Below are 21717 nucleotides of genomic sequence, written 5' to 3' on the forward strand. Positions count from 1 at the left end.
TTCACACAGAAAGGTGATTACAGTAATGACTGCCTAGGCAGTGAAACGGGAGTTCAGCCAAATATCAAAAATGCTTTTCAGAGAAAAGAGCAGATTCTCCATCATCTGAATAATACCGCTGCCCTCAGGCAACTGAGCCAGGGTGTGCACTTGGGGGCTAAAGTTCTAGGCCCACCTCATAGAGCTGTGGTCTGGTCACAAAGGGCTCTGGGGGTAAGAGGGAGCAGCAGAAGAGGAGGTGGGACTATAGCCCCTCCCTAACCATCCAGCCCCACAGCTTCATGCATCTCCCTTCCTCTGAGCCTTCCCTTCCTACCTTATCATCTTTTATATAGAGACATTAGTCAAGTGTCAATTCAGTCCACCTAGAACTCAAGAGAATTCCTGATTCCTCTGACATAACTGCTTGAGCCTCATCAATACTGTAAAGAATCTGGAGTTCTCCTAAGTTTGGTTAATCACAGGTATTTTTACTCTTATGATACTAATTTTTTTAAAAATTCAGTTAATCTTTACTATATTCAACTATGGGAATTAAAAATTAGATAAAAAATGATTTGAAATTTACAAGGCCATGAAATATAAAGCAAATTGAAATAGTTAAGCCTTCAGGGTAAATTTTTCATAAGTTGCTAGCATCTTTCAAAGTTCCAGCAAAGCATTAAGTCAATGAGCTTGAGGTCCCTCAAGCCCTTCACATTCCAGAGTGACCACGGACCTTTTGATCCTTGAAGATCACTTTTCAGTCCTGAGAATAGCCTACTTGATAAGATCATATTTGTATAAATGAGACCTTGGTCTCGCCAAATAGTTTATGGAAATGATGTGATTTACAGTGTGCACCTGTATTAAGTCGACATGGAGGCCTGGCAAGGCTGTATCAGTCTGATCTCAGGGAGGGGTACTGGTGACTAAGCAGCTAAGGTCAAGTATACGGGCTCTTCATCCCTATGTGACCTACCCCACAATAGAAACCCTGGACATTCAAGGCTGGATGATGGTTGACACTACTCTACACATGCTGTCACACTGTTTGCTGAGAGAACTAAGCACTGTCTGTAGAGCCCCACTAGGCCAGACATCTGGAAGACTGCATATGGCTCCCTGCATCTTTTTTTTTTTTTTTGGCTAGTTCTGATCTATATTCTTTTGCTGGTTTTAATCTGTATCCTTCTGCTGACATAAACCATCATAAGTGCAAGTATTGTGAGTTCCAGGTGGAATGAACTGAAACTTGACGAATGTCTCTGCCTAACAGGATGAGAAGGCAGGATGGGAGGCTCAGAGAATGATGGGGATGAATGGAGCTGCAGGGCTGAGTGGTTGGGGAGGGGCCATGTTCCAGCCTCCTCCTCTATTACTCCCTCCTCACCCTCAGGAGTCAAATGTGACCAGACCACAGCTCTAAGATGTGGGCCTAGTACTTTAGTCCCCAAGTACATACGCTGTTCGCAGTTGCCTAAGGGCAGCACTGTGATGCAGGCGATGGAGAATCCTCGCTTTTCTCTGAAAAGCACTTTTGATATTTGGCTGAACTCCAGTTCCACTTCCTGGGCGATCTATACCATTCTCGCCTTTCTGTGTGGACTAGAGTTCCTTTTCCTGTTTCTTCCCTACCTCGAGAATAACCCATCCTTTCCTCCTCCTAGGAAATGTGGAAATATCAGGAAGGTAAGGAAACCTTAGCAGAGACCCACAAGTATGAGATCCTCTCTTCTTTTCTATTATTATTTCTACTCTTCTGAATCATCTAGAGAGATCCCTGAGAAAGGAAAGCATAGGACATCTATTCTCATGAAAGAATAAAGCATCACCCTCTGGGTGCCCCAGGCTGGGCAGGGGGCAGAGTGAGCATTTCTCTCCAAGGATCTCAGATATCAGTTGTCCAGGTACGTTCGAGGGTTCCAGGGTATGTCCCAAACACAGTGACCAGGGCCCGAGGGCTGGATACTGAGTTCAATCTCAACTACAGCACAGGTGCGCGAGCACCGCCTCACCAGCCACGAAAAGGTATCTTGGACGAGGTCTGATCTGAGGAGAGTGCTGAAGTCTTGAGAGGCTTGGAGTGGGGCCCTGGACTTGGGAAACAGAGGCCCACCTGACGCGCTCAGATTCACCTATTCTGAGAATGTGTGCGTTTTTGAGCAGAGGAACAATGACAAAAGATCCGGGTGAATCTCACTTCAAAATCCTTATGTTCTTCAAAAAAGGAAAACAGAAAATATTTTTATCCACCTTAAAAATGCATGAAAAGAACAAAAAAACACAGAGCTCTGTTAGTGAAATGCAGAAAATTATATTATGTATGGACACTGAGTGTCTGATGCTTGTCTAGAGAGGGGAGCCTGAAAATTGGGTCTCAAGCCCTCATATGTTTGGGTGGGTCTCAGCATCAAATGGAGCCAAAGGGGAGAAGCGGGAGTAGGAAGGAAAATGGAGCTTTGAAAGGTACATTCTGCCATTCAGCTATGTGTGCCCCTGGAGTTAGCCCCATCTCTCCGGCCCTGAGGGCCCAGGACCACTGGCTCAGAAGAGGCCAGTGACAGGGCCCATCCCTTGGGAAACAGAAACTTCAGAGAAGCTCCTGGAAGAAGAGCAGAACCCAGATACTACCCAGGGTCCATGTAGAGAATGAAGCTGTGAGGGGCCTGGAAAAAGGTGTGGCCCAGCAGGTGCCTGTGGGCTGCATGGAGCTAATAGCACCTGGTTTGGGAGGTGGGACTCCAGGTCCAACTGTGGACACATTTTTTGTTTTAATTAATTTATTTTAACTGGCAGATAATCACTTTTGCACATCATTTAACTTCTCTCATATTCGTCTATGCCGTGACTACTGTCCATTCTTCCCCACAGAGGGGTTGGTGAGGGCGTCAAGGGGTAATGGATATGAAAGCACTTTGTTAATGTAAACCCTATCATAAGCTTCACCATCACTGTCAGGGATCACGTGGCCTTGGACCCTGGTACAATCTTCCAGTTGTGTCCCCTTAAAGGGACACTGCCATCAGCCTCCTATAATACCCCTACACCCTGGCTTCCTCACCATGACCCAGTCTGCTGATTTCCAGCTTGCAGAGGTTGCCTGGAAGCACTGGAAGAGGTCTGGGACCTATCACTTCTGCAAAGGCAGAGAATCTTCCTCTTCTTTCCTTGGTGGTTCTTCTTCCCAGAGCCTATGGTGTGACCCCAGGGCTGCAGGTAGCCTGGGGTTGAGCTGGCAGGGGGAGTCCTGGGGGTGGGTTATGGCTAAACTCCTGGGGTGAGGAACAGCAGGAGCATTGTAAAGTCAGTATAGGGGGCGTGCAGGGCTGTGGGCTGTAGATGCCCACCCCGGCCAGCCTGCCCATCTCTCCTGGCCCGGCAGCTCTTGGCTGCAGCTTGCTCCTCAAGTTTCCTGTAGACACCTGGGGTGGTTCCCTGACAAGGGTGGCTTTCATCAGGTCTCCTCTCAAGATACTCCTGGGGAGCCGTGCAAAGCAACACCTACTGGAGCCCAACAGCAGTGGAGGGAAGAGCCTGTTCCCACCATGTCTCCTCTGCCCAAACAGCCTCTACCTCGAGCCTCCTCCTTTTCTCCAGGCTTAGTTCCCTGCTTCATTTCCACTCACTCTAATTCATCCCTGAGTGCCTCTCAACACGAGAGCCTTTCCTTCCTCTGCACAGTCTCTCACCAAGGCCACTTGCTGTCTCCCCTTCCCCACCATGTCGCCTTGATGAAGGGACCTGCCCTCCACCTCTGACACCCTCCTCCACCTCACCACCATCAGGCTCCATGCTGAGTCTCACCTACTAGGCACCATCCCACAAAGGTCATCCCCATGCTCCCCTTGGAGACCCAGGGCTTGTCCATACAAGCTGTCCTCTTTCAAGCCTGTCTTGTAGGTAGCGGGCTGCCAGAGCATGGAGCGTCTCCACCTTGACACACTTGGAGTCCCAGCAAGAACACCTTCACTGCCACCCACCAGAGGCCTTGCTGTTAGGACACCCCAGAAACAGACAGGTAGAGGCTGGAAGCTTCTCTTTTGTCAACCTGTATGTCCAGAAGCTGCTGGAGATATGAATCACCAAGAGAGTGGAACTGAAGATTTGGAAGGAGAAATAAAAGGAGGAGGAGGCAGGCTACCATCTGACTTCACTGGGGATGAGAATTAAGTCACTGAGTGACAAGCAGGACACCTTGGGTCACCAACATTTCTGGAGCATAAAAGGCAAACCAGAACAGCTGCTTGGTCCCCAGAAGAGCTGATACCTGACACTTTGGGGGACCATCTACAGAAGACATGCAGGCAGCTCTTCTGGGGTCTCCGCTTTCTGCAGAGTGAGTCTCTGGTGGCTACTGACACAGTACCTGGGTCCCCTCTAGAGTTATAGCCTATCTTATTCAATGAGTGCTCTAAGGCTGAACAATTCCAAGTTCCAGCTAAATTAACTTCACAGCTATCATTGGTCCAGCCCTTACCCACGCTGGAGCCCAGGCTCAGCCTCAGTCCTTGACTCCAACTATGTCCCAGTTGCAACTATCACCTCTGGGTCACATGGAAACCCAGGCCAGACCCCTACCCTTAACTCTAACCATGCCCCAGATTCAATCACCACCTTTGGGCTCACATGAAGACTCAGGCTAGACCACAACTCTTGACTCCAACCATGCCCCAGTGTCAACCACCACCTCAGGTTCAAGTGGAGAACCAGGTCCAATCAAAACACTTGACTCCAACCATGACTCACTTTCAACCACCACCTCCAGCTCATGTGGACACATATGCTCAACCCCAACCCTTGACTCCAACCACAGCTCACTTTCACTGACCACTATCTCAGGCTCACATGGAGACCCAGGCCCAACTCCAACCCTTGACTCCAACCATGCTTCACTCTCAACCACCACCCCACATTCACATGAGGACCCAGACCTGACCCCAGTTCTTGACTCCAATAAAACCTTAGTCTCAACCACAACCTCGGGCTCACATGGGAACCCAGGTCTGACCCCAACCCTTGACTCCAACTATATCTCACTCACAGCCACAAACTCAGGCTGACATAAAGACTCAGGCCAACTCCTATCTTTGACTCCAACCAAGCCTCACTCACAATCACAACCTCGGGATCATATTGGAACACTCGCCCAACCCCAACCCTTGAGTCCAATCATATCTCACTCACAGCCACAACTTCAGGCTCACATAGAGAGGCAGGCCCTCCTGCAACTCATGACTCTAACCAAACCCCAAGATCAAGGACCACTTTGGGCTCAGTTAGAGACCGCTGCCCATCTCACACTGTCTTTCCCAACTCAACCATCTTCCTCTCAATTGCAGACTAGGTACTATGAAGTCTTGCCCTATAATCTAAAATAAGCCACAATCTTTGATCCCCAATGCAGTTCAAATCCTGGAATATCATTTTTTTAAAAAAGCAACTAGAAAGTGGGAGAACTTTATCCTCTTTGGTTAAAAAATCTCAGCAAGTCTTTAGCTAGGTCACCCCCAATATTCCCCAGGGGAACAGGACTTCTCAGGCCCACACCTCTGTCTCCATCACTCCTAGGGATTTGATCAGCCCTGAGGTTTGGGAGAAACTGGAGTACCATCTTTCCAAAAGGTTCATGCAACAAGAGAGTGCCCTGCCCTGCAAAATCCAAGAATCTCAGAAAGTGATGCAGACTCAGGGCAATTCCCTAAGGCCTTGTCAGGCACTGGAAAAGAAGGGGCCCTCAAGTCCCTCTGGAGGTCTAGGCAAAAGCAATCCAGATGCACAGAAGATGAGATCCTGGTACCCAGCAAGGATCCCACCAGGGAAGCACCTGTGCCAGGATGTAAAACAGAGTGTGGGGAGGATCCTAAAAGATCTGTACATGATCTCAGCCAACCCTCCGTGAAGGTTCCAAGTGCAAAGCCTGAGTTGAAAGAGTTGAGTCTAGGCAGGAAGCATCCAGGAGTCCTGGGGGTCCTTATAAGCAGTAAGGGACAGCAGATGCATGAGTGACGGAGCCCTGTTAATGTCTGTTGTTCAAGGCTTGCTGCCAACCACTTCTTAGACCTTCCTGGAGAGTCAAATGCTCCTCCGGGTACAGAAAATGCAGGTTCCTCTCAGGATTGGGAAGCCTCCATGAACACTTCCCATGAAGTCTCTTGTCCTCAGTCCTTATATTCAATAGCAGCTGGAAGTGCATATGACAAAGTTTCGCGTCGGGCACTGATGGGTCCTACTACCCAAGGTCCTCAAGATCACATTTAGCTTGAAGTTGAAGAGTACTCACCGCATATGCCACTCTGGGGACCACCCAAAAGCCCAGTTACCAGAGGGCTTGGGAAAACATTCTCATCCCCATCCAGGAGAGAAAGTGATAATGTAGGCAGTGCCCACCCTGGACAGTCCCCTCCCTGCCCCCTACTGTGTGACTGAGGAAACCCCGGGGGGCTCTGGGAGGAACCTCAACTGGCAAATGTCCAGAAGCCCTCAGAGGCCGCTCTGACTGGACAGGAAGACAAGCTACCTTCTCAGGCCCCCACATAGAACAGAATTTGGCACAATGAGTCTGTTGTGGAGACTGACAAAGGCAGCCTGGAGCCCAATCCAAATCCAGCAGAGTTCATGAATGAGGCACAGGAGGAATCTGGAGGATGGGCCTCCCCAGAAACTTGCTCTAGTGAGAGAGTCATGGACCTCGATGAATATTCCCAGTCTTCCAGAGAACAAGAGGCGATGGGCAGAGACACTACTTGGAAAGGTACTTTTGAACCTAGTCTTTTAATCACATACCAAATAATTAATATAGATATGAGGAGATCATGGTATCCAAGGTCCCATAAAAATCCCTCCTCGAACACAAAGTCTGTTGCCACATATCCAGAAGATGTATACTTTGATGAACAGTCTCATAAGCTTAAATTCCAAGGGTTCACAGACTGGCAGAAACAGGCTCAGAGCCAGGCCACTTGCCTGCTCCTTCAAGACTGTGCCACTGAGAGGCTTCTCAAAGACTGTCATTCGGATATATTCATTGCCACAAACACCTTGGCTTCTCAGGAATCTCTGTGCTGTTCTGAGACCTTGTCCAGTGGAGACACATCCGATTCCCACACATGTGATGTTACATCGAGTGGAGGGAGCAGCCAGGGAAAGCAGGAGGCCCTGAGAAGGCAGCCCCAGCGTAAGAGTCAGCACAGGAAGTTCATCTCCACTGATGCGAGAGAGACTAATAGGAATCCCAAACTAGGACAGCATAGAAAGTGGTTGGTGGTACGGAGGTCCTACCAGGCCTGCAGGATGAGCCACCCTGCTGAGAAAAAGGAATCAGCAGAGTACAAAGCAAGTCTCACAAGATAATCCTGATGAAGGGACATATTTCTTCAGAAAACCACTTCAGAGAAAGGATTAAGCACTTTCTGCAGTGGACTTTCCCCAATAAAGCAAAAGACCAGAACAGCCCCTGCAAAAAGGCAAGCCTGCCGCAGACACTGCCCAGAGCCAGGGAACAGTCAAAAGAAGTCTGATTATAGACATCAAGACTGTTGAGGCTCAGGCTCTCATGACAGCTGTTGGACAGATCGTAGAGAAGATGGAGTTTCACCATGGACCTCAGCTTCAGAGTTTCATTGGTACAAAGGAGAACTCCAGGGCCCAGAGGTCCAGCTTACTGCTACCATAAGTTTCTCTCCAACAATGAGCAAAGGAGAGTGATGGAAAAACAGGGGGGGCAAATGGGGGACAAACAGTGTGCTACCCCCATGGGCCACAGCTGTCCTACAAAGAGTAAGTGGACCAGTCCCAGGGACTGGACCTTCCCTCCCAGGGAGTCAGGTCCCCTTCCAGGCAGAGCCTGCCAGCATCCATCAAGAGTGACAAGTGTCCCAGGCCATCCCCTCCACTGTCCAAGGCACTGTCTTCTTCAGAAATACACCTCTTCTGGTCAATCAGAACATGCTTGTCACAGCTTTCCTGAGAGGAAAACTTCTCCAAAAAAAATGCATACCATGCATATGAGAACGTTTTTCTCTCATGTTAGAACATCCTCTATGTGCTAAAAGCTTCTTCCTACCACAAAATTAGTTTCCTGAAATGTTTTTTCTCATGAGAAATGGTGCTCTGTCTGTGCCCTGCTGGTGGGAAGGAAATGGATCAGGGTCCACTCATCCCAGGTGCCTGTTTTGACTTCCACATGGGACGAGGCCATGGAAGGAAAGTGAACCCCAGCATGGATACTCATCCATACCCTAATTCCCTCCCTGCACCTCAGTGTCCATAATACCAGCATTACAGAAACAAGCAACAGCATTCAGGATACGTCACAGTGAACTAACCCTAAAGACCTCCCTCTTCTCAGGATCTAGTTCTGTGGTCTCCACTTCTCTGTCCACCTTGAAATTGTGAGTCTGTAGGGGAGGAGTTTGCATAAGTTGAAATTCCCCTCAGGCTCAGAAAGTGTCAGAGACAATTCACATGTAAGAATAAGGAGGAAGTTTGGGGCACTGCTGGCCCAGAGTCCAGGGTGAGAGATTGTCCCCGTGTAATGGTGGGATTCGATGAATCTCCTGGAAGCCCCTCCTCTTGCGGATGGGCTGTAATGAGATGGGCCAGGCCTGTCGCCCGTCCTCTGTCCTTCTCGTGCTCTGGAGCAGTGGCGAGGATGAGGCCCACACACTCTCAGCTCTAAGCGTGTGCGGTGTGGAGCATGGAGGCCTCCAAAGGCCAGTCCACCTCCACCCTGGAGAAGAGGACAGCCTGCCCATAGCACCCACCTCTGCCAGGGAACGGGCAGGGGCATGTCTTTGTGTGCAGTCACCTCACTGTCTGAGTGGGACATTGTGCCCCTAGTGTCAGAAGCGGGAAAAGGAGGCAGGGGACAGAGCTGTCTATAGATGGTGCAGTGACCAAGGAGCCCCTGGTGTCCCACCAGCATCTACAGGCCCAGAGTAAAGAAGTTAGGGGCCCATTGACTCCTGGTGGCCCCACCCCAGAGTCTCCCTTCTACTCTAGCTCCCAGAGCCCAGAAAGAGGGAGGCCACCTGGAGTCCCTGACAGAGGGCCAGGCACCAAGAGGCAGAGGTGCCTCCGAGCATGGAATACTTCTCCACAGTGTAATCAGCTTTCACAGGACGGGGAGCTCAGGACAGACTCGCGGTCTGGGGCCTCTACCTATGCATGTGGCCCAAGGAGGCTCCCAGAGGACAGGTGGGACTCAACAAGCCCAAGGGCTCTCTGAAGTCATAGCAAGTCTCACTTGTCATCAGCCTTGCTCAGCCCAGAGCCTGGAAGGGGAGGAAGCCAGCAGACACGATGTGTTACCCAGCGGGTGGCAAGTGACCTGTGGAGAAGGGAGCGGTCAGCTTTCTTCCCCAGGACCCATCTACACAGGAAAGTGTTAGTTACTCAGTCATGTCCACCTCTTTAAGACCCCATGGACTGTAGCCTGCCACACTCCTCTGTCCATGTAATTTTCCAGACAAGAATACTGGAGTGGGTAACCATTCCCTTCTCCAAGGAATCTTCCTGATCGAGATATCAAACCCAGGGCTCCTGAATTGCAGGCAGATTCTTCACCATCTGAACCACAATGGAAGCCCTGGAAAGCAGGGAGACAAGAGCAATTCTTAGAGTGATTCAGGGCTTTGTGTCATAGTCACTAAGGCTGTGGACAGACCAGCTCCAGGAAGGGCCTCTGATCCAGGTGACAGCTGGAATGGCCCTGCCCTCATGCCTGTTAGGACCCCACATGTGGGACAAGGGCCCCCACATGTGGGACAAGGACCAGGTTTGCAGGGCAGCATGCACAGGCCTACTTGTGCTGTGGTTTCTACCTGTAGCCAGGTCTTGTCTCTGGGCCCCATCCCCCAGGGTGCGTACAGCAGTGGGGGCTCAGCCAGGACCTAAGGGAGAGGCTGAAACCAGGACACAGAGTGGCCTCCAGGGCTCAGGCGGGAGGGAGCCATAAAGCAGAGACTCTGAGCCTGGGTGTTGCCTGGTCCTCTCAGAGGCATTGAGAGGTGAGTGCTGAGGGCGGGGGCGCTGAGTCCAAAGACACCTGTGGGGATAAGTGACACAGAGGGACACCAACAGAACAGCAAGAAAATGGAAGGGGAAAATCCCTGTGCCCTTCTCTTGCTGTAAGGGGAAGAACAGCCAGCAACGGAGGTCCCCTCACTAAGAGTCTCCACAGAGAGACCCACACTGTCCCCACATGGGGACCTCCCGCACACCCACTCTGAGAAATCTCACCCAGAGACCTCTCAGAGCATCCCACAGAGACCTCTGTCTGAGACGTCCCACGCACACGCCTCACAGGTGTTCTTTAGGTTTTGAGTATTCCCTCACTGACAGGTCCATCATGGTGATTTTGTTATCAGTTAACAAACTGGCAGCACAGGAGAAGGACCAGAGATGGTGTCCGGCCCCGACTCCTGCTCCCAGAACTCTAAGACATCCAGACATCACCAGCATTGTCCTAAACGGGGGTGGGGGTGGGGTGGGGTCTCTGCTGGGGAAATGCTCATACCTTCTGTCCTTTGTCACCATTGCCTCTGAACAAAGAGTCACAGTGTTCTATGTGCAGACCTGCAGAAGTCTTTCCTCCACAGATCTTCATTAACTTCAGCTCTGTCCATGGCTTAGAGAACCACAGATTTTAAACATGAGTTAAATGCTGCCAACTTCCCATGAAAGTATCTTATTTGTCCCATTTTATTCATCTTCCTGTCAGATGGTGCCAAGATCGCATTTTTTTCTTTTCTTATCCAAGGAGGATAAGATCTGAACTCAAGATGCAGATTTCTTTACTTTGGGAACAAGGTAAAGGACTGTAGCAAATTGGCTCTAGAATAAAATAAAGCAGCAACAAGGTGTGTGCAGTTTCATTCACCTCCCAGGGGGCTGTGCAACTAATGCAGCATTTTGTACAAAACAGCTTGTGTCAGGCTTGGGTTTTATTTTTCAATGAAAATGTGTATGTTTTTCAAATGAATCATCTATCTGGCAATATTCCTTTTTGGTCTCCTGCAAAAATACACTTATTTCTTTCTCAAAATATGGTATGCCCTCAAATGATATTATGCATATTTCCAACATATGATAAAATTCTAACGTCCAGGTAACATAGCTTAAACTGATGAACTATAGAAGAAGATTCAGTATTTAAATAATTCTTTAAAATGCACAATTTCCAAGACTCAAATGGGCTCTATTTTATGTTCATTCCGGGGCTAAAAAAGCGTACTTTGCCTCAAAAAGTGTGGAATTTACAAAAAGATATCATATAGTCTATGTTTGATGTATACTCATGCCCTAATAATATAACCAGAAGGGACTTCACATCTGAATTGAACAAAGTTTACATAAATAATCAAAGTGTGCATTAACATACACAACATGTACAGCAATCATCAAAATCCTCACATTGTATATCCAGCCTTTCCAAAGAGGGACTTCAGTGATATCACAGACATACTTTTCATTGCTCATAAGCAACTAGTTTCCCTGCTTTGTTAAAACTGACTTTAATGACAGCTGGCATGTGTTTACCATTGTTAAGTCAGATTATCCACAGGATGACAATCTTCCCTCTAAGAGAAGCAGGGTTGATATGAGAGCTCTTTTGGCTGATTTATTTTAATCAGGTGGCATGGTGGTAAAGTCCTGCCTGCCGATGCAGGAGACATAAAAGACGTGGGTTCCATCCCTGGGTCAGAAAGATCCCCTGGAGGAGAGTATAGCAACCCACTCCAGTATTCTTGCCTGGAGAATTCCATGGACAGAGTAGAACTCTGTCCAAAAAACTCTTAATGACCCAGATAACCATGATGGTGTCATCTCTCACCTAGAGCCAGACATCCTGGAGTGTGAAGTCAATTCGGCCTTAGGAAGCAATACTATGAACAAAGCGAGTGGAGGTGATTAAATTCCAGCTGAGCTATTTAAAAATCCTAAAAGGTGACACTGTCAAAGTGCTGGACTCAGTATCCCAGCAAATCTGGAAAACTCAGCAGTGGCCACAGGACTGGTAAAGGTCAGTTTTCATTCCAATCCCAAAGAAAGGCAATGCCAAAAATGTTCAAATTACCATACCATTGCACTCATTCACATGATAGCAAGATTATGCTCAAAGTTCTTCAAGTTAGGCTTTAGCAGTACATGAACTGAGAACTTCTAGATGTACAAGCTAGGTTTAGAAAGGCAGAGGAACCAGAGATCAAATTGCCTATAACTGTGGGATCATAGAAAAAGCAAGAGAATTCCAGAAAAAAATCTGCTTCATTGACTACGCTAAAGCCTTTGACTGAGTGAATCACAACAAACTGTGGAATATTCTTAAAGAGATGGGAATAAAACACCACCTTAGCGCTCTCCCAGGAAACCTGTATGCAGGACAAGAAGCAACAGTTAGAAATGGACATGGAACAACAGACTGGTTCCAAATTGGGAAAGGAGTGTGTCAAGGCTGTATGCAGTCACCCTGCTTTTTTAACTTATATGCAGAATACATCACATGAAATGTTGGGCTGGATGACTCAAAAGCTGGAATCAAGATTGCTAGGAGAAATATCAATAACCTCAGATATGCAGATCTACTTTAATGGGAGAAAGTTAGAGAAAGTAAACAGCCTCTTGATGAAAGTGAAAGAGTTGAAGGAAACAGGTGGCTTAAAACTCAGCATTCAGAAACAATAATCATGACATCCAATCCTATCACTTCATGGCAAATAAAAGGGGGGAAAAATGAAGACAGTTCAGATTTCATTTCTTGGGCTCCAAGGTCAATGCAGATGATAAGTGCAGCCTCAAAATTAAAAGATGCTTGCTCCTTGGAAGAAAAGCAATGACAAACCTAGACAGTGTATTAGAAAGCAGAGACATCATTGTGCTGACAAAAGTCCTTATAGTCAAATCTATGGTTTTTCCACTAGTCATGTATAGATGAGAGTTGGGCCATAAAGAAAGCTGATGCTGAAGAATTGATGCTTTTGAACTGTGGTGTTGGAGAAGACTCTTGAGAGTCCCTTGGGCTGCAAGGAGATCCAACCACTCTATCCCAAAGGATATCAGTCCTGGGTGTTCATTGGAAGGACTGGTGCTGAAGCTGAAGCTCCAATACTTTGGCCACCTAATGCAAAGATCTGACTCACAGGGAAAGACCCTGATCCTGGGAAAGACTGAGGGAAAGAGGAGAAGGGAGCGACAGAGGATTAGATGGTTGGATGGCACACTGACTCAATGGACGTGAGTTTGAGCACGCTCAGGGAGATAGTGAAGGACAGGGAAGCATGGCGTGGTGCAGTCCATGAAGTCTCAGAATCAGACAGGACTTGGTGACTGAACAACAACTATCTCAGAAGATAATACGTTTACAAAGAGGGCAGCTAAAGTTGGCTGAATGTCCTTTTTATTACATGGAACCCCAAATGCGGTAAAAAGAATGCTTCCAAACTGGCTGTAGAATGGCACAGACTCTTCCCTCTTTTGTTTGTATGATCAAATAATAGATCAATCAGTCTGAGCAGGGATGATTTTAGAAATGGCTTATAAAAAGTCAGTTGTTATTTTGGAAGCCTTTTAAGGTTGCTGTGCTTGCTTAGTTGCTCAAGTCATGTCCAACTCTTTGTGACCCCGTAGACTGTAGCCCTGCCAGGCTCCTCTGTCCATGAGGATTCTCAAGCAAGAATACTGGGGTAGGGTTTCATGCCTTCCCCCGGGGGATTCTTCCCCATCCTTGAATATCATCCTAGGAGTTTTCCATTTTGCTTCCTGCATCCATTTGGGTCCTCCCCAGGTCCTGCCAACATGTGTGCAAGCTGAGAAAGATCTAGCACTTTGGGGTCACAGGCCCTGACAGTGACTCTTAGCTCTTCAAAAAATGTTGGGGCTCCTCCTTAAGTTTCAAGAATACTTTGACTAGAGCTCTCAGTTCAGTTCTGACAAGGAGTAAAGAACAACTGAGGGGGCTCGCCTAAAACCTCAGGTACAATTGTCTTAAATGATAATAGTTAAATATCTCTTTAGATTAAGAAAGTATTTCAGACAATTAGTAAAACATGAGTACTCAGGTGGAAAAAGACATGGGAGGTGGGCAGTAGGGTTGAAATCTAGTTACATCGTCTATAGTCTTTTTTTAAAGGTACCTTTTGTCTCTTTACTTTTTTATAAACGTTTTTATTTGGAGGATAAATGCTTTACAATGTTGTGTTGATTTTGCAGTTTAAGAATGTGAATCAGCCAGAAGTATATACATATATAATACTCCCTCTTTAACCTCCCTCCCACCCCAACTCATCCCACTTCTCTAGGTTGTCAAAGAGCAGGAGGTAGAACCCCCTGTGTCATATAGCGACTTCTCACTAGCTAAATATTCTACATAGAGTAATGCACCCATTTCAATGCATTCATTAGCTTTTTGTACTGAGTCCTTAAAAGAAGCAGACCTTTATTTAGGAATCTTGAAACTTTCTGGAAGCTTTTTCATATCAATTAAATTAGGCGTCTCATTCTCCTTGTCCAATTTGGGATCTGATGCTCTCTAGAGTTTTCCTTAAATGAAAAATCTTGTCTAACTGGAACACTCCAAACAATGACTGTTATAATTCTAGATCAACATTGGTAAAATTTTGCCATCTTTCTAGATATCTACAGCCTCAAGGTCTATAGCTCTTACATATAAAATATAAAATAACTGGTGTGCCAGAAGGTGGCACGCTCAGTAGGGGTATGGCTACCCTTTCCTTAGCTAGCATTGTCATCCCAAAACAAGACAAACAAACCTGTGCCATAATATATCAGCACTACCCGAGAGATGCTACGACCACCTGGCTGAATAAGGCCTGGCATAGACAACCACCAGTTCCCAGAGAACCTTGTACTGAGGAAGAGCATAGAACCAGGAAATCCCAAGAAATGAGGAGTACAGACTGATTCCATGCAAAATGAAGTCTAGCTGGTCACCAACAGTTCTGAGTGCAGAATCTAGGGGCTGATACTGATTCCAAACACATGGGGAAGTAAAGACTACATTGTCAGCAGTTCCCAACATGGGGTCTAGCAAACAAAATTAGGAGCTAGGGTTTACCACTCAAAAATAGATTGGCAACAACCAAGAAATGTTACTGTGCACTGGAAATTTGATCTAATAGGTGGGTTTGGCCTCGGGCAGAATGATCTGCCAGCGAAGCCAACCTGCCTTGAAAGGAAAGCCAATTAGATTAGGGGCACAAATGCAAAGAGAATGCAGTGCAAACCAAGAGGAGCTTACTAACAACCTCCGTGAATGGCAAGAAAGACAGCTGCCGGGAGCCGGCATATTGCATATTGCATATTGAGTGCATAGTGCATATTGCATATTGAGTGCAGCACTTTCCACAGCATCATTTTTCAGGATCTGGAATAGCTCAACTGGAATTCTATCACTGCTGGGAGCCAGTGAGGAACTCCGCCCATGACAAAGGTCATGAGGAAAGAGGCTCGGCACACGCAAAGGCGGGATCGAGCCTCAGGAGTCCCCCTGGAAATTCTCGAGCATTTACACCCAAAACCAGAGTCTGCCTACTTTCTGCTTTGTGCTTTCACCTACACCTCTGACTTTATGGGGGGCTGTCCCCCACTACCTCTCTGAAAAAAGTTAGCTTACAGTTCCAGTTAATAATTCCTGGGTGTGACAGTGTTTAACCTACAAACTCCTTTGGAAATCCTCTAGCCTGCCTGAATAGGTTTTTCCGGCCACATGTGATTGTTCAGAGCCTCCCAACTGTGAGAGGCAGGAGATGCTCTAAACTGTGTAAACACAGATTCTTTTGAATAGTTAAAAGATTGATTAGAAATTGTATTGGTGAAGGGATTTTCACTTGTTGGGCCAATGTTTGCTGCTAAGTTTCCATATCCCTTACCTGCTGTGTCCCTGGCAGTGTATTGATTAATATAGTTGGTGTAAATAGTAGCTTTAATGTTTGTAACCTGGGACCCTTGAGTTAATTCTTTTTCTTGTTATAGCCCACCACACCTTTGCTCTGTAGGAATGCAACTTTATCTAATGCTTTTGGAGGGTGGCTCCTGACCAATCACCTTTAGAGAAAAATAAGTTTTCTGAAGAAAAGGTCTTAAACTGTTAACAGGCCTCTGGGCCAGAAGATAATGCAAATCACCTAAGCTTTTGCATATGATAAGTTTGCAGGAAGAAAGCCTGGCTTGCTGCATGACTCTACCCCTTCCCCGTTTATCCTCTATGCATAACTTAAGGTATAAAAACTACTTTGGAAAATAAAGTGCGGGCCTTGTTCACCGAAACTTGGTCTCACCATGTCGTTCTTTCTCTTACCTTCTGGCTGAATTATTCAGCCTCTTTTCTCCACTGAATTTCCTCACTGAGCTATCCTTATTTCAGCCTCTTTTCTTCACTGAATTTTACTGAGCTATCCTCATTCTATTACTCTTTATATCCTTAATTAACATTTAATTAAGCAATTGTTTCCTGATCTTCGCCTACGCCGTCTCTCCTTCGAATACCCTGGATCAGCCGGGGCTGGTCCCCGGCAGACAGCAAACTCAGAGGATGTGTGGGCACCACAGTTGTCCCTCCTTGTCTCCAAATGTCATCAGAAATTCCCTTGAGATCCCATCGCTGCAACCAGTATATTAAAAAACAAAAATTAACTGAGTAAAGTTGAAGATTTACTTTGAATTTGTAATAAACTGACTCTAGTAAATGATTCATGAACCAGGCAGCATTTCATTCAGAAGATAGGGAGATACTCCAAGGGGTTAAACATCATTGATGGCGTCTAAGCTAAGTAGAGCAGGACAAGGAAATAAGTCATCAGCAAGAGAACAAGTGTAACATCTGTGGAGGAAAGTAAACATTCAGGTGACAATGGCTTCTCATTAGCTAAATGGCAGAATTTTCTATTAGCTGGGTTTGTTGCTGGCCAAAAGGCAAGTCTTCCCTCCTCCAGCTGGAGTGGTAATGTGGCTGCACTTCTAGTTTGGGAATGCAAGGTGTATTTCTTCCTGATGGGATATGTAAATGACCTCTTCAGGTTGAAGTAATGGAGGATGAATGACAGGGCGTGACAGCGCCCTCTATAGACCTTGCAGACTCCAATTATAGTTACGGTTTACTTTTCTTAATTTTCACAGCATGTTTTGTTAGCAGGAGGATTGACAATGAGGGAGAAAAGGCCAAGAAGACTCACGATTAAGAAAGTTCAGAAATTCTTGAGTGGATGCATGGGAGGCAGAAGGTGGCTGTGGGGTCAGCTGGAGTCCACACTGATCACATGGCTCCATCTGATGGCTTTGCAGCTTGCTGTGGAATAATTAAAAAAAAAAAAAAAAAAGGGTCACTTCATCCCATCAGTGAAACATGAAACTGAGATGAGCTTCCCACTGCTGGGAGAATCCTAAACCTTCACAAAGGAACAGAGAACACGTCTAAAGGATTTGGGAACATCAGAGCCATATCTCCTCATAGTGGGACTCCTCAGTCTCTCTGGTTCTCTGACCTCAACTCTATCTCAGGGACAGCACCTCCCCACAATAAGGGAAATTAAATAAATAGTCTCTTTCAGGCTTCAGAGACAGAGCAGAGCAGGCCTCTGACCTAGCTTCTAACTTGCCTGCACACTGCTCTGACTTTGAGTACCCTGATTGCCTATTGTGAGTGCAAGCCTGGTGGCACCATAGATAAGATAGGGGACGAGTCTTGAAATTGCTGAGCCCCGGGAGGGACCCTGTTTGCATTTCTTTGTCTTGGGGATGGTCTTGGGGATGACAAAATAGCTTCTGCGGAGGCCTTACCACAGCTGAGAAAAGAAGGGAAGGAAAGGTGAAGAGAGAAGGAAAGACACACCATCTGAATGCAGAGTTCCAGAGAAGAGCAAGGAGAGAGAAGAAAACCTTCCTCAGCGACCAGTGCAAAGAGATAGAGGAAAACAACAGAATGGGAAAGACTAGAGATCTCTTGAAGAAAACTAGAGATACCAAGGAAACATTTTCATGCAAAGATAGGCAAAATAAAGGACAGAAATGGTATGGACCTAACAGAAGCAGAAGATATAAAGAAATGATAAGAATATACAGAAGAACTATTCAAAAAAGATCTTCATGACTCAGATAACCACAATGGTGTGATCACTCACCTAGAGCCAGACATCCTGGAGTGTGAAGTCAAGTAGGCCTTAGGAAGCATCACTATGAACAAAGCTAGTGCAGGTGATGGAATTTAGCTGCACTATTTCAAGTCCTAAAAGATGATGCTGTGAAAGTGCTGCACTCAATACTCCAGCAAATTTGGAAACCAGCAGTGTCCACAGGACTGGAAAAGGTTGGTTTTCATTCCAATCTCAAAGAAGGCAATGCCAAAGAATGTTCAAGCTACTGCACAAATGTACTCATCTCACACGCTAGCAAAGTAATGCTCAAAATTCTTCAAGTGAGGCTTCAATAGTACATGAACCATGAACTTTCATATGTACAAGCTGGAGTTAGAAAAGGCAGAGGAACCAGAGATCAAATTGCCAACATCCTTTGGATCATGAAAAAAGCAAGAGAGTTCCAGAGAAACATCTACTTCAGCTTCATTAACTATGCTAAAGCCTCTGACTGTGTGGATCACAACAAAGTGTGGAAAATTCTTAAAGAGATGGGAATACCAGACCACCTTACCTGCTTCCTGAGAAATCTGTATTCAGGTCAAGATGCAACAGTTAGAACAGGACATGGATCAATGGACTGGTTCCAAATTGGAAAAGGAGTAGGTGAAGGCTGTATATTGTCACCCTGCTTATTTAAGTTACATGCAGAGTACACCATGCAAAATGCTGGGCTGGACAAAGCACAAACGGATATCAAGATTGCCAGGATTGGCACAAGCTAGATTCAAGATTGTTATCTGCATAACCTCACATATGCAGATGACACCACCCTTATGGCAGAAAGTGAAGAGGAACTGAAGATCCTCTTGATGAAAATCAAAGAGGAGAGTGAAAAAGCTGGCTTAAAGGTCAACATTCAAAAAACTAAGATCATGGCATCCAGCCCCTTCACTTCATGGCAAAGAGATGGGGAAAGAATGGAAACAGTTTCTGACTTTGTTTTCTTAGGCTCCAAAATCACTGTAGCTGGTGACTGTAGTCATGAAATTAAGAGGCGCTGGTTCCTCAGAAGAAAAGCTGTGACAAACCTCAACAGCATATTAAAAAGCAGAGACATTACTTTGCCCACAAAGGTCCATCTAGTCAAAGCTATGGTTTTTTCCAGAAGTCATGTATGGATGTGAGAATTGGACCATCAACAAAGCTGATGCCTGAAGAATTGATGCTTTTGAACTGTGGTGTTGCAGAAGATTTTTGAGAGTCCCTTGGACTGCACGGAGATCAAACCAGTCAATCCTAAAGGAAATCAGTCTTGAATATTCATTTAAAAGTCTGATGCTGAAGCTGAAACACCAATACTTTGGCCACCTGATGTGAGGAATTGACTCGTTGGAAAAGACCCTGATACTGGGAAAGACTGAAGACAGAAGAAGGGGATGACAGAGGATGAGATGGTTGGATGGCATCACTGACTCAATGGACATGAGTTTGAGCAACCTTCGGGCATTGGTGATGGACAGGGAACCCTGGAGTGCTGCAGTACATGGGGTCCCAAAGAGTCAGACAAAACTGAGCAACTGAACTGAACTGGAGGGTCCCTGGCCAACTAAGTCCAAGGCTTAACAAGATTCCAGTTTTGCATGTCAAACAAACAGCATTAATATGAAACCAGGGCTGCAATTTGCTCACAGATTGATGATGGTATCAGTTTGAGTCCTCAGATTATAAACTGGAATCCCAAATCCCAACATTTGAAATCTCACTCATGGTGTGCATGGAAACTTTTTCCAACTGGGACTCCAGATATGTGATGTCATGCAACTTTCCAGTGCTATTTATGTCTGGGTGTTGGTCAAAATCCACGCAATTTGTTAATAAATTCTTTGAATCTGAGACGAATGTGAAAACTTTCTGCAAAACACCCACCTTCATCCTTGTCAGTTCACTGATCCCAGAGATCCTGTGTATCCCTGAGATATTAGGCTTCCACACATCTAGGCTGGTTGAAGGGCTTCCCTGGCGCCTTACTAGTAAGGAATCCACCTGCAATGTGGATTGATCCCTGGATCCCTGAGTTCAATCCCTTGGTGAGGAAGATCCCCAGAAGGAGGAAATGGCAACCCACTACAGTATTCTTGCCTGGGAAAACCCATGGACAGATGAGCCTGGCAGGCTATAGTCCATGAGGTCACAAAGAGTCAGATATGACTGAGTGCACACACACAGGTTGGTTGAGACCTAGTGATACAGCTGATACTGTATCACTGTGATACAGATTGATACTCCGTAGTGCCCATGACATCCTGGGGCAACTGTGTTTAGGCACACATGACTTTGTAGACTTACACCACCTGGACCCGATATGGAGTTGTCCTTGCCCATCAGCTGTGCCACAGAAGAGCCAGCACCACCTGGAGATGTCCAACCAACTCGCAGGGGCTTTTCCTGAGAGAGCACTTGGTTATCTGATCTCTTATCCAGGAAGCGTCATGACTTTTGACTGCTGCCTGTTATACCAACAACACACCTCTGAAGGTTCTCCGCTGCATGCCATCTGACCAGGCCCGCCCTTCTAGGGGCCCAGATGTTATGACCCACCACACAAATGCTGAAGGAGTGCCCACCAGCCTAAGGTACAGACATCCCTCTATACATCTGCATGACTTCTGCTGGGAATCTCCAACATTGATGGGAATTCTTTGACCCACCTGATAGGAACAATGCAATGATTCAGAATGATGAGGGTCCATTCACACATACAAGGGCCCAAAACCCCAGAAGCCACACCCACAGTCACATAAAAGTGTCCTACAACGTTCCCACTGATGCCCAAACATTCTTGCTGACACATACATACTTCTAAACACAACATCAGTGTGTGCTGATAAATGCTTAATAAAAAGCTCTTTGAGAAAGGCAGGAAGGACTTTATTTGTGGTATCTACATAAATGTTCCCACCATGATCAGTTTCAACCTACCTACTTGACATCACTGAATACAGAGCTGGGAGGAGATACGTACCATTGACTATCTGATGCTAGTATTAACCAGTTCCAGCACATCCCAAATCTTTTCATATGAGCATGTGCATACAATCTACTTACACCAAGAGTAGGACCCTCAACTCCCACCACAGATATATAAGCAGAAGGACACCACATATATATATACATATATGTGTGCATGTGTGTGTTGTGTTCATATACATCTATTCTGAATACACATGTACATTCCTACCCTCATCTTGAATAAATATGCACACAGAGCAACTTTTACTACCTAAATTTTCACAGACAGAGCCCTACTCACCCTGAATATTTCCATGCCACTCTTACAACTATATATATAAACAAGCACAGCATGGGCCTAAACACAAACATGCAACCAATATACCACCGAGATGTACACACTGAATACATACACACACAGGCTCAGCAAGTACAAACCTGCCTCATGTATAACTCCAAAAATACTCACATGCAATCCCACAGCCCCAAAATACAAATACTCCAGATTTCTGAACGTATACATAACATTCACAGTCTACTGAATCCTCACATCCACCAGAATACTTACTTAATAGCCCCAGGAACTCAAATCACACACAGGCACAAACCACCTACACTTATCAAATACAGCTGAACT

General features: G+C 46.2%; 1 long non-coding RNA gene and 3 pseudogenes across 3 annotated transcripts in view; all 4 read left to right on the forward strand.

Annotated features, from left to right (window-relative positions):
- Positions 1-21717, forward strand: part of LOC147367271 (uncharacterized) — a 43448-nt gene that overhangs the window by 15854 nt on the left and 5877 nt on the right. The gene's annotated exons all lie outside the window — the stretch shown is intronic.
- On the forward strand, positions 3285-4625 carry LOC147367274 (spermatogenesis-associated protein 31A1-like; annotated as a pseudogene).
- Positions 4359-7921, forward strand: LOC147367275 (spermatogenesis-associated protein 31C2-like; annotated as a pseudogene). Its single transcript, XR_015169981.1, has one exon. The product of XR_015169981.1 is annotated as a spermatogenesis-associated protein 31C2-like (transcript).
- On the forward strand, positions 6598-8171 carry LOC147367276 (spermatogenesis-associated protein 31E1-like; annotated as a pseudogene). Its single transcript, XR_015169980.1, has one exon. The product of XR_015169980.1 is annotated as a spermatogenesis-associated protein 31E1-like (transcript).

Source organism: Bos grunniens, chromosome 8 (assembly GCF_055505025.1).
Source record: "Bos grunniens cultivar Pamir isolate PY7600 chromosome 8, Bosgru_T2T1.0, whole genome shotgun sequence".
NCBI classification, from domain to species: Eukaryota; Metazoa; Chordata; class Mammalia; order Artiodactyla; family Bovidae; genus Bos; species Bos grunniens.